The 13,065-nt window shown below is 41.8% G+C and overlaps 1 long non-coding RNA gene across 1 annotated transcript; it reads left to right on the top strand.

Moving 5' to 3' along the window:
* Nucleotides 1-83: 83 nt before the first annotated feature.
* Nucleotides 84-1,939, top strand: LOC134455041 (uncharacterized). Its single transcript, XR_010035983.1, has 2 exons — nucleotides 84-306; nucleotides 683-1,939. It is a non-coding gene; the product is annotated as an uncharacterized LOC134455041 (long non-coding RNA).
* The last annotated feature ends 11,126 nt before the right edge of the window (nucleotides 1,940-13,065 follow it).

Below are 13,065 nucleotides of genomic sequence, written 5' to 3'. Positions count from 1 at the left end.
AAAGTACTGGAGACGACCTATAACTGGGACTTGACTACCTCCAGAGCTGCTTGGGGTGCCTGAAAACTTGGAAGTTTGCGTAAGTTACTTAAGAAATTAACTAAAACCACACATTTATTAGTAATAGAACTTAAGCCAGTTTAAGCGCTTAAAATATTGCTCCTCTGCAGATCTCACAGGACACCACCACCTTGCCATGCCGGTCTGATGGCCAGCATTCACAGCGTCCTGCAGCTACACAAGGAGCTCCGGAGTGAGGGCATAACCGTATTATGCACCTCAAAATTAAACCAGGACTGCCTGGAGGTACGCAACATAACGTTCATTCCACCAACAATAAAATATCCTACATCCTACTTATCCAGTGCCCAATGTTACTGAGTACACCCCATTGAAAAACAACATTTTGGAACATATTTCAATAACTACAAAAGTTATTTCCAATATGTGCAGAGATTGAGTTTAACAACATCTGTTGAGCTTACAACAGGAAAGGTTGATTGCATCAAATCTTTCCCATTGTTACAAAATTATGGAGGTGCAAAATGAGTACACCCCCAATGTAAAAACTCCATAGACTATCTGCTTCGGTAATCTCAGTACATGTTGACATGCGAGTTATATGCTTGACCATCATATCGTAACGTAATGCAATGCAATTCATACCTGACCTCCTTTGCAGAACCTTTTCTCAGTAATCAGAGGGAAAGGGGGGCATCGTTTTCACCCGACAGCCCGGGAATTTGCCTCAGCTCTCAAAAGTGCGTGTGTCGCAGGCCTGGTTGATGCTGAGGGAAGTGGCACGAACTGCCTGCCTGACGGCTCAACAGTCCTGGTGACCAGCGAGGGAGGAAGAGGCACACTTCAGGTTAGACCGATACAACAAAAAAAAGACTGAAACGGCAAAAACACTTATAAAAACAATGGTCAATGCCATCTCACCAGTAGCCATAGTTCCCCAGTGTAATCAAGATTTTGTTTAAATCAAACTCCAATGTAACCCAACTACTCTCGTCTTGTATTTCAGTTACTGTTCTTTTTTTTAATCGAATTTTAATGCACCAGACAAAGACACATCCTTGAAAGAATGACTGCATTTGCAATGTGTTTCACTCCTCTAGAACATCACTCCAGCATCAAACCAGCTACCTACCCAGGCTCCCGAGGAGGTAATGACATGTTTCATGAAATCAAAAAATATGACTAGTTGGGGGCAGGCAAACTATCTACAGTTATGCATTGAATTTTGTGTGTATTTGGAAATCACAGGGCGTCAATGAGGAACTACAGGAAGGGGAGGAGGAAGCCCTCAACTATGTGGCCGGCTGGGTATGCCAAAAGGTGAAGGAGGACCCCGAACTCGGGCAGTGCAGTGAATGCGAGCGTGTGCTCACAAAGCACAATGATGCAGAACATTCATACTGCACTGCCATGAGGGAGGGATCCTTCCTAAGGCAGAAGCAATATTCTTCAACTGCAGGCCTGTGCAACCCCTCAGACGTGCTCGGGTTGGCTATAAACAAATCTGAGGTGGCCATCAAGAGAGCCCTGCCACGGGTCTGGGGATCAAGGGGCATCACAAGAGCCCTTCAGGACCTCTTAAAACATGAGGGGGCATTTGAACAGATCTTAGAAGCCCACCCTACACATGGAAAGAAAATCGAAAGAGTGGCCTCCAAAAAATGTATCATGTGTAGGGTGGGAGCCGCAATTAAGAGGATGAATGAGGATGTGGAGGGAGGGAAGAGGCAAAAAGAAAAGACGGCAAGGAAGTTGGCGTGCCTGAACACTAGCCCTAATGTTTGCTGACGTTACAAAATTAACTAAAAATAATCAAATGTGTGTGAGTGACTGTGTGTGTGTGTGAGAGAGAGAAACGTAAAACGAATGAATGGGACAATAACGTCAGCAATTAAATAAATTCCTATTATTGATAACATTTTGTTGTTGTTTCATGGTTATTTCATGGTTGAACAGGTCAAATTAGGACACCACCTCTCATTTAATGTTGTGTGCCATTCAAAGGGAGAGTTAAAATTTTGTTGTACCTTGTTAATGACAATAAAGGCTATGTTATGTTAGTAATAATTCAAATACAGCTGCGCTATGACGGAGGGGTTTGGTGTGGTAGAGACAGTTTTACAATACAGTAACTTTGGGTGCAATACTACATTTTGAGCCATGTAATCTGGAATATATAGGGGAATACATTTTAAAAGTAAAGTTCTCAAAATCGTGAACTATGAACCCAATTACACGGCTATGCATTAAAATATTAGGCTTAGGTTTCCCAGTGGAGTTGGGCAGTGAATACATAGCTTTTGAAAAGGAAAGCAGTAGGATACTAATCTTTTGGACATCAACAAGTCAAATAAATATCATGAGTTGTCAAGGGCCCCATATAATTATGTGCATAAAGACAAGCTAGGCTGTGACAATAGCAGACAGGCCGATTTATGAAGCGTCGAACAACAACACAATCAGAACCCAAAGAACAGGATCGACCCGAGATGGGATCAAATCTGGACATAAATGTTGTTCTGCCATCTTTCTGCCAACCAATATAGTCAGACAACGTATTTACTTAACGGAAAGACACTTTGATATAGTACTACGTACCGATTAAGCCTGATTTTGAAATACACACTCCAGTAAATACCACAGGTGCTGTAGCGGTAGCTTTCTCTAGAGCTAGCGCTACCTTACGCAAACCATTCCCTCAATTCCCAAAAAAGACAATCGTGTCTATCGTAAGGGGGACATAAGTTATATAAGTGGATACATTTAACATTTATTTTCTCGAAAAACACGTACCTTTTCGTCCTTAGGATGAACATCAGGATTCAGGACCGTTGCCTTAGTTCTAGACGCAGAACACATGATTATCAGCTGTCGATGAACGTCGTCAACCGACCGTTGTTTAGCAGATAGATTTGAACAGTCGTAAAATCCTTTGATCACGCGTGCGTCGATGTGGCCAGATGATTGGATCAGTGACAGCGCAGCTCAGTAGGCAATTGGCTCGTGGAACCGGAAAGGCGGGATATGTGTGGGCAGACGCCATATTTGCGTTACGAATCGTTACCATTCATTTTCAATGGGTGCTCTCATGAGTGGACCTTCTCCCTATAAGACGTTCTCTGGCGTAGTTAGCCCCGGGGAGAATCTACTGGGAGTATCCGTGACCACACCCCCAGCGCGATATTGCGCGTCGCGGATCCCGCCTGCCAATTTCCCCAGTCGGTACTAGGCGTCAGTCAGCAAACGCACGTCTTTTTTTTCTTCGATTTTCGAATAACATTCGAATAGTGGTCATCGAATTGATGATTTTGGTGTTTTTGGCAGAAATGCACATCCCTAGTCGGGGGGGGGGGGCAATCTAAAAACTCTTTCATGTTACCTTAATTATCTTTAGATAGTGTTTGATGACAGCAAAAGTAAAATGTTCACTTAGATGTGAAGAATGTGCTCTGTGTAAAAAAAGTATTAGCATGGATGCCATGTGGTCAGATTTCACACAATTGCTAATTTCTTGCTAATTCCTCATTGCTGTTACCCTAATTGCTGTTACTCAAATAACAATGTGTTATTGTAACAGCAATGAATGTCTGTTTCATCTTAATGAAAATAATATAATGAAGAAAGACATTGACATATAGAGATGTTTTACAATAGCATATTAATCAATATTATAATATTTATGAGTGTATATTTCCATAGCCGACCTATACAGAGGCATTGATATTTAGCTCTCCCTCTGGAATGCTCCAGAATAGCAACTTGACCAGACTAAGCTTGGGAGAATGTTGTAGTCACCATAGCCAGGCTAATAATGTCATACATTTGAAATACATTTAACTGAAGTTAGTGAGATTTAGGTTGTTATTTGAAATGAGTCATGTGAATCATAATTGCAGGGAAAACAGCCACCACTCAGTGCTGCTGAAAAGCAGAGGTGCTATCGCGCTCGGCGAGATGCAGACCCACTGAGGAGAGCAGAGTACCTTCAAAAAGAGTCAAACAAGTACAAAAGAGATCTGAAAGAAGGGATTAGGAAAAACATATCAGATCAGAGTCCCAGAGAGCAGTGAATGCGTCGCAGGAAGTGGAGGGAGGCCTACCATAGGTCAAAGAAGAGGGAAAGAGCAGGACAGGACCTTATCACTCCTCCACAAAGCCCTGAGTCAGCGCATGTACAGCCCAGCTCATCAAGGTTTAGTTATAGTCTATTGTTCTTCTGTGTTTGTGGCCCGAGGGTAAGGGAAGTGGAATTGGACAGGTACTGAGTAGAAACCTATACGGTGTGTAATCTTGTATGTGCAGTTTCCTAGCTAAGTAACTTTTGTTGTAATACATATATTTCACATTTTTAAATAAATATAGTACAAAACAAAGCAGTCTAACCTATACATGTAATACAACACTATTGACTGTGTATTGACAGATATGTACTTGTGTTTTAGACAACGTGATGGACAGCGTAAGCGAAAGAAGACAAACAAGAAGAAGGATAAGAGAATTACCCAATTAGAAGAGCTTCTTGAAAAAGAAACGCGTAGCAAAGAAAAATATAAAAAAAGCTCCATAGATTAGTGAGAAAACATGAGTCACCCCGCACAAAAGTCAGGAGACAAATGGAAAGTCTCCCACGATCATCCATCCAAAAAACATTACTATTCCATCAGGCCTTGGTTGAAAATATTGCTGAGAAGTACAGAAATGCAAAGGGGGAGAAGGAGAGACAAATCATATCACGAGTGGTCACAGGAAACATCATTAAAAAGTACCGCATGTGTAGCAGAGTGGGGGTACTAAGATTTCAAACTTTTAAGTGATTAGATTTTAAAAAGGTGACTACGCCAGTCTCGTTAAAGGGTGAGACAACCCAGATGTTAAAAAACACAATTTTCCCCGACAGGTTCTAGATGACAAAGGATGACACAGCTGTTGCACATACAATAGCTTTTATTTTCTTCTATACAGATAGGTATCGTGAAACAGAGGCGGCTGAAGTGCAAGAGCACTGAGTAGGCTAGTACAGGTAATTTACTGAGCGTGTTAACTACACACTGCACTGTGAATGCTAAACACTACAATCAAAACTGTACACACAACATAATCAAAATAAACAAAAGAAGGTCACAGCACACGGAAATGATTCACAGTGAAGAGGTAGCCTATGTTTATCAAATCAGGCCTCTTGGCAGAGAGTTTACTATACCACTCAGGGGATCTACACCTCACCAACAAGTTTACACGATGATACCACTAATCTCAACCAGCCAGTCTCCAATCACTCATCCCTTGTCCAAGGGGTGGGTGATTGGAGCTGACCGTGTCAGACCGTATGGCTGAAAGACGAAGGCGTCACGCACCTGCGCAAAGAACAACAACCTGCCACTAGAGAGCTCGTGGTGGTAAAAGGCAAAATAACAAAACACAAACACCGGGAAAAGACGACGGCGTCCCCCCACCCCAGCCCATTGACAATGTGTGCTCAACCTAGAAAGCACAAGACAGACTGGGTTAATGCTAGGGAAATGCCATTATCAATGTGCAAGGTGTGGCGTGAAAGCCACAGGCACAGAGTGACGGTAAATTAGAAATTACCTTAAGTTGCTACTAGGAAGCACCGGACCGAGCCTGGAAGCCTACGGTTGACCCTCGCTTCACCATGCAATGCTTCAAGCCGGTTAGGCTACATGCAGCAACCTGGCGTCTGCATTTCAGCTGCGCTCTAGTACGCGCTCCAGTATGGGTCCAAAGCCCAACACGCCAACATCACCTACTGCACCCAGAGTACAGGGCTTCCCAAAGCGCCAACCGGTACCGAGGTTAGCCACACCTGGCCAACAGCCAACATAGTAGGCAATTTATACTAACCGGAAGGGCTCCGCCCTTGCCCACACGGGCAGCTGTTTTCAATTACCACATGCACACTAACAGGGGACCTAGTCCAACCTGTTACACATGCAATGCCTTGCCCAAGCCACACTGGGATTTTCCAAGACACGGTGGAAGACTGGGGGTGCATCCCAATATGTGACCTTGCCTCCTCCACTTGCCTCCTCCACTTGCTTCTCGTCATGATGACATCACTGACAACAGCATTATATTTCAATATCTTTCAAAAGCTCAATTGTAAAGTCTTTTTCTCATTTGCAATTGGAATGGTGAATGAAAAACAGTCCCTCAAAAGTTGTTGTGGCGAGGCTGACAGCTGGGAAACTTTATAGTTTTCTCCACAGAGGAGGGGCCAGGAGGCGGGACGAGGAGACAAGCACAAGTGGAGGAGGCAAGGACACATATTGGGATGCACCCTGGGAGCCATGAGTACACCTACACAAGGAAGAAGAGCAGGAAGATGGCGAGTCATGTTGTGGCCATGGTGAGGGATTTTTATGAAAGGGATGATGTGAGCCGAATGACAACCGGCAAGAAACAAACCATCAGGCTGCCATGCTGACATGTTTTAAACAAAGGACCACACCCACAAATAAAAAATAATGAGCAATCAATAAATCAAGTGGTTAGATAGCCAACATATCATCGGTTCATGTAGGTTTAAGGCCAAAGTAGAACAGAAAACAGACATGTTACCATTTTGCTCTCTTAAAACATAAAGTATTTGTCAATATACTGTATGTATGGTGTATCGCATATTGATTATTCATAATTTCCTAAGCATAAAGGCCCCCATCACTCCATAGTACACTTAGGACTTGAGATATACATATCTGAACACAAACCAGCACACATTGACTTCAGGCGAACCACCCCACCCCTGGTGCCTATCTCTATTGAGGGGGAGACTGTGGAGACAGTCTCCACATACAAGTACCTGGGTGTTCACCTGGACTCTAAACTGGACTGGTCTGCAAACTCACATGCATTGTACAAGAAAGGACAGAGCAGACTCTACTTTCTGAGAAAGCTGAGATCTTTCAATGTCTGCAACAGACTCCTGCAGATGTTCTACCAGTCTGCCATGGCCAGAGTGCTCTCCTATGCTGTGGCGTGCTGGGGTGGCAGCATTAGGAAGAGAGATGCTGGACGGCTTGACAGGCTGGTGAGGAAAGCAGGGTCTGTTGTAGGCACAGAACTGGACGCCCTCACAACCACAGCTGACAAGAGGACACTTAGCAGATTGGACTCTATTTTGGACAACTACAAGCACCCACTGTACTCAGTCTTCGACAACCAGAGAAGCCTGTTCAGCTACAGACTGCGCGCCATCTCCTGCAAGGCAGACAGGCTGCGGAAGTCCTTTGTACCCAGGGCCATTCAGCTATTCAACATCGCACAGAAGGACACACAAAGAGAGATCGTCATAGGGGACTGGACTGCATAAACAGATCCCACTCCTGCACACTTTATTTACCTGGACTCTCTACCCTATGACTCCTATTCAGTGGAAGGCACAGCTGCGTGTGTGTGTGTGTGTGTGTGTGTGTGTGTGTGTGTGTGGAGAGAGACTCAGTTGGCAACATGTGTAACTCCCCGGACTACTGATACTCCTGGACACTTTGGTGGTAACCTTGTCTTGGCCACCCAGCACAGGTGACACTATGTACACTTTATTTTTGGTGTGTGTGTGTGTGTGAGTGTGTGGTGTGGAGTGACACAGGGGGTGACTCGTGTTACCACCCCCCATCTGTTTTTCCAAGGAATACAATGGACATTGTACTAGGCAGAGAGACTATGGACACTCCTGGACACTTTATTGCCACTTTGTCTTGGCTTCTAAGTGCCACTTAGCTAAGGCACATGTGAACACTGTGGACACTTTACACTTTATATTTTTGGGGTATGTGTGTGTGTGTGTGTTTTGTGTGAGTGTGTGTGTGAGAGATGCCTTGGCAAAAGTATGCAACAGCGAGCTATATGATTATTTTTATGTGTAAGTTATGTGTTATGTCTTGGACAAAGTCTTTATGTCTTTATTTATGTGTGTATGCTACTTGACACCTTAATTTCCCCCTGGGATCAATAAACGATACTCTACTCTACTCTACTATTTTTGTAATGGCCTTATAGAGGTAGATCATCCAAGCTGTCACTGACACTTGATATGTACATGTATTCACTTGATTGATATGAAAATTGAATATTTCAGTTGGGCTCCTAGGCTTATTAGCTGGGTTTCTTAGCGTCCCAAAAGGGCCTAATCGTTACGCGCTGGATAGAAGCACCAAAATCGGTGTAGACCTTCCTTAGGGTGTTCTCCATCATTTCAGAAGGGGTGCCCCAAATTTCAATGTCATTAAGGTCATTTTTATGGGGTAAATCCAAGTTGGCTGCCCAAAACCAGCCAATAGTAGTAAAATGCTGTACTGCCTGGACATAATGGTGTTATGGGCCAATCCACCTATTTGTGTGTGATGTATACAAACTGAACTTTGAAAATATGTGCAAAACTTACCATAAAAACAATGTTATATATGTCTTATTTAGATTCAAAAACAGGAAAATCATAAAAACCATGGTCAGAATGAGATCACTCTACAATTGAGAGCTCATTTCTGGGCATTTAGGTATTGAAGGAACATTCATTAAGAGTTTTAAAAACTTGCAGTGGGTCATATCTATAACATCCAAAAAAAAAATTGTGGTTAGAACATTTAGGGGAGAAGAGATAAACCCTTGAACTGGGCCACACATAACTGTCCCAATGTTAGCATGCTAGCATTAGCAGGTTCAGACACTCAGTCTGCTCTTCAGATAAAGATGGCAAACAACAATTTTAATCCCACTTACACATGCGCGCACACACACAAACTACTACTACTTCCTTAGGACCCCCTCAATGATTTAACCCTAGGAGTCCAACTGAAATATATTCATATCAATCAAGTCAATAATATATGTACATATCAAGTGTCAGTGACAGCTGTCAAATGACAAATGTATGCTGATTAATGTTCAGATATGTATATCGCAGTCCTAAGTGTACAATGGAGTGATAAGGGCATTTATGCTTAGGAAATTATGAATAATCAATATGCAATACACCATACATACAGTATATAGACAGATACTTTGTTTTAAAAGAGCAAAATGGTAACATGTCTGTTTTTCCATCTACTTTTGGCTTTAATCTAGATGACATGTTGGCTACCTAACCACTTAATTTATTGTTTGCTCGTTATTTTTCATTTGTGGGTGTGGTCCTTTGTTTAAAACATGTCTGCCTGCCTTCCCTCTCTCACATAGGCTACTAAAATAGTCTTTCAAAAACTTATAACAACAGCATGTGGAAATCCTATTGGCTTTGGAGGGCTAACGTCTATAAGACTATACTGTACTCTACTGTATGGCACTGTACTGCACTCTACTATACTGTACTGTACTGTACTGTACTGTGATATACCGTACTGTACTCTGCTGCACCGTGCAGTATGCTACTGTACTGTACTGTACTGTGCTGTACTAGACTGCATCGTACTGTATGCTACTGTACTGTACTTAACTAGACTCCACCGTACTTTATGCTACTGTACTGTACTTTACTTTACTGTACTGCACCGTACTGTATGCTACTGTACTGTACTGCACCGTACTGTATGCTACTGTACTGTACTGTACTCTACTGTGCTTATACTGCACCATTCTGTATGCTACTGTACTGTACTGCACTCCACTGCACTGCACTGTACTGTACAGTACAACTATAGAACTGAAACATGTAGAGCGGTGGTGCTCAAACTGTTGTACGCGTACCACTGGTGGTACTTGAGACATCTCTGGTGGTACTTGGAATACCATTATGAACCTCTCCTGTACTGACTGGCAAAAGTGAATATGGAAGGCCTTTACTGCGATATTCTAATGTTGGTTGTCAAGGTGGTACTCGGAGAGCTCAATATTTTCTCAGGGGGTACTTCACACAAAAGGTTTGAGAACCACTGATGTAGAGCATTCTGAGGACATGTACAATATTATGCAAAACGGTGTAGTGGGAATGAGTTATGTTACTGTTACCACTCAAAATCTTGAAGGTTAAAAAAAGTCGTGTGGCATTTTGTTTGGGGGGGCGGGGTATGATCGACTATTCTTCCGCCCAGTCTATTTATGTGCCTTGCATATCAAGAAAATGAGTCCAGGTAATGATTTACTTTCATAGTATATACCATATGAGAAGTGTTGTTCTATATCGATATTTCTCCTATGGGTAAGGGTGGCAAAAGACCTACAGTACATGTTGTCCATCAGCTGTCAGTTTTGATAGCAGTTTAAGTATTCAATGATTACTGAGCTAACTAATACAACTTTTGACACAAGTACTAGGTGAGGACTTGTCTGCAAATAAACTTTTTTTTTTTATCTCTGTCTTCTTACTCAACATACACTAAGAAATCATTCCCATTTAATTTGAACTGAAGCCATACTGTGGCCTACATGTAGGCCTATATTGAGTAATCTGTAATGCCATTCTAAAGATGACTGAAATGCTCTCACAATATGCACTTGTAAAAATATAGAATTAGGTGATCTTATGGGGTTCTTCATACATATGGAAAGGTCCTGTCCTTTACCCTCTCTCATACAAATAAAATACATATATCTGTTATGGAAATTAGAGGATGGGGAACCTGCTACCTAGGGCATCTTGCACTGACACTATCCCATTCAAATCGAGCATTAGCAGCAGTCTATTCTCACCATAGTTTTAGTGTTGGCAATGCTCATTTTAATTCAGACCAAGAATCTTCTCAAATCGTTCACAATGTTACATGCTGTCAAGCACGTAAGCACAGACTCACCCATACTTTCACACTATGTACATTTTGTAGTTTTATCAATCTGGTCTAGCAGGCTACCCTTGCTTCATCTCTTCTGAGGACTATATTAACATTGTCAGCTAAGTATAATGTCATGTAATAACAATGTAATGCGTTACCAACATGACATATTGTATATGACATGGTACACATTTTTTTTTCAAGGGGCACCCCTTCTAGGATGTCTTCAAATCAGTCAAGGAACACGTGTACCGAATTATATGCTTCTATCCAGCGCGTAACGATTTCTCGGCTTACAGCCCCTACTATATATCATTGATCAAAGATCAAAGAGTGCTTTCTGGTGAACATTTGTGCCAAATTGCATGATTGCATCCCTAATTTAACTCTTCTTGGCCTTATTTACAAGTTGAGAGGTGGCCATCTTGAAAAATGGCGGCCATCTTGGATTTTGAGTGGCCAATGCTCTTTTGTGAAAGAGTGCATTCTAATGAACATTTGTGCCTAATTGTATGATTGTATCATTAATTTAACTATTCTTAGCCTTATTTACAAGTGAGGAAGGTAGCCATCTTGAAAAATGGCCGCCATCTTGGATTTTTGCGTGGCCAACGCCCTTAGCTGAAAGAGTACATTCTAATGAACTTCTGTGCCAATTTCTATGCTTGCATACCAAAATGAACCATTTTTGCTCTTATTTGCTCCGCTAATTGCTTCACATTCAATTCTGCTCATTCCTGTTGCCGAAAGTAGTTTTCTATCTCCAGGGGGTTTTAACTAGTGTTGCACCGATACCGATACCAGTATCGGTGGATCGACACTAAAATGGTGGTATCGGTATCGGCGAGTACCAACAAATAGGGCACCGATACCATTTACAGGTGCTTGTATGACACTTAAACAGCCTTGAAAATTAGTTATTTCATAGAGGTATTTATAAAGTATGAAAAGTTTTGCTAGATTCACTTTGTATTAGTCTTTTTCCTGTTTCACAAAGGTAGGCGGCAGCCTGACAAAGCCATGCAACGATTTTACATCCAAGTAGTATGCACTACATTCCTTCTCCTATATACATTTCAAATAGGGTGGTATCGGTATCGGTATGGTATGGGTATCGGCCGATACTGCATAGCCAGGTATCGGGTATCGGTATCGGGGCCAAAAAATGGTATCGGTGCAACACTAGTTTTAACCCAAAATAAGAGAAAATACATTCATGTTTTACATTCATATTTATTTCATCAGTTGCAGTATTCCTTAATGACTGATATGTTTCAACCTGTGATTGAATAAACCATTTTTAAATTTAAATAAAAGAAAAGGTCTGATTAAATTTCTTAGAAATATAACATTGGTCGAATATATCGGTTTTTTTTGTGGCCATGGTTACATGGTGAAATATTAAAGATTATCATTTCATATACATGAGAACACTTTCTGATGGGGAAACAGTGTATTTGGTTGAAACAATGCTAAACATTATCTTAAAATGTAATTTTAGTTTCGGTTACAGCAATGAAAAAACATTGAAGGTCATCAACTTTCAGAAGCTGTTATAAATTAAATTAATTATCCTGAGATTGCCCAGTGCTCTTTTTGAATGCTTAAATGTGTACATTAACAAATTCTATGTTGAAATTGAATGAAATTTGAAGTTTATTTTTAAGGTTTTTCAACCAGCAAATGGCACTCTTTTGGCGGAATCACCCATTAAGCTTTCCTCTTTAGTAGTCCGCCACGTTGGGCCATTTTTCGGGTAGGCTACTTCCGGTGGTCGGACACTTACGCCACTTGGTACACAAATTGGAGATAGCCCGCTACTCAGATGCCGAATATCAACCTGATGGAACACTGGGACGAGGCCACGCCAACAAACACGTTTAGGGGAGGGTCCAACATATAGTTTGAGCTACAGACTCGGGAGTTTTTTTTACGGTGTGTATCTCACTAAGGCGCACAATAAAGTCCGATACAACGATATGGCCACGCCCATTGAGAGTAAATAGAATGGAGGCCAAAATTCTATTTCATTGTTGAAGCCAAGTGTGGAGCCAAGGTTGGACCCAAAAAGACCAAAAAATGGCCAAATCCCATTCATTCCTATGAGAGACATAAAACCCTGTATCTCCCATAAATGCCACTCCAGGGGGATCATTTTTCGCTCAACTAGTAGGTCCCCTTGCTCTCCAACTTACCAGGGTGTTTTTTTTTTTTGTGGTGAGGTTTTATTTTAGAGAGATATTAAAAGTTAAATTGACCAATGAGCATCAGAAGATGGTTTGATTGACAGTTAGAAGTCGTTAGTCTGGTTGCGCGTTCCGAA

Source organism: Engraulis encrasicolus, chromosome 9 (assembly GCF_034702125.1).
Source record: "Engraulis encrasicolus isolate BLACKSEA-1 chromosome 9, IST_EnEncr_1.0, whole genome shotgun sequence".
In the NCBI taxonomy this organism is placed as follows: domain Eukaryota; kingdom Metazoa; phylum Chordata; class Actinopteri; order Clupeiformes; family Engraulidae; genus Engraulis; species Engraulis encrasicolus.
The sequence above is the reverse complement of the archived record's forward strand: the minus strand, read 5'-3'. Positions and strand labels throughout refer to the sequence as shown.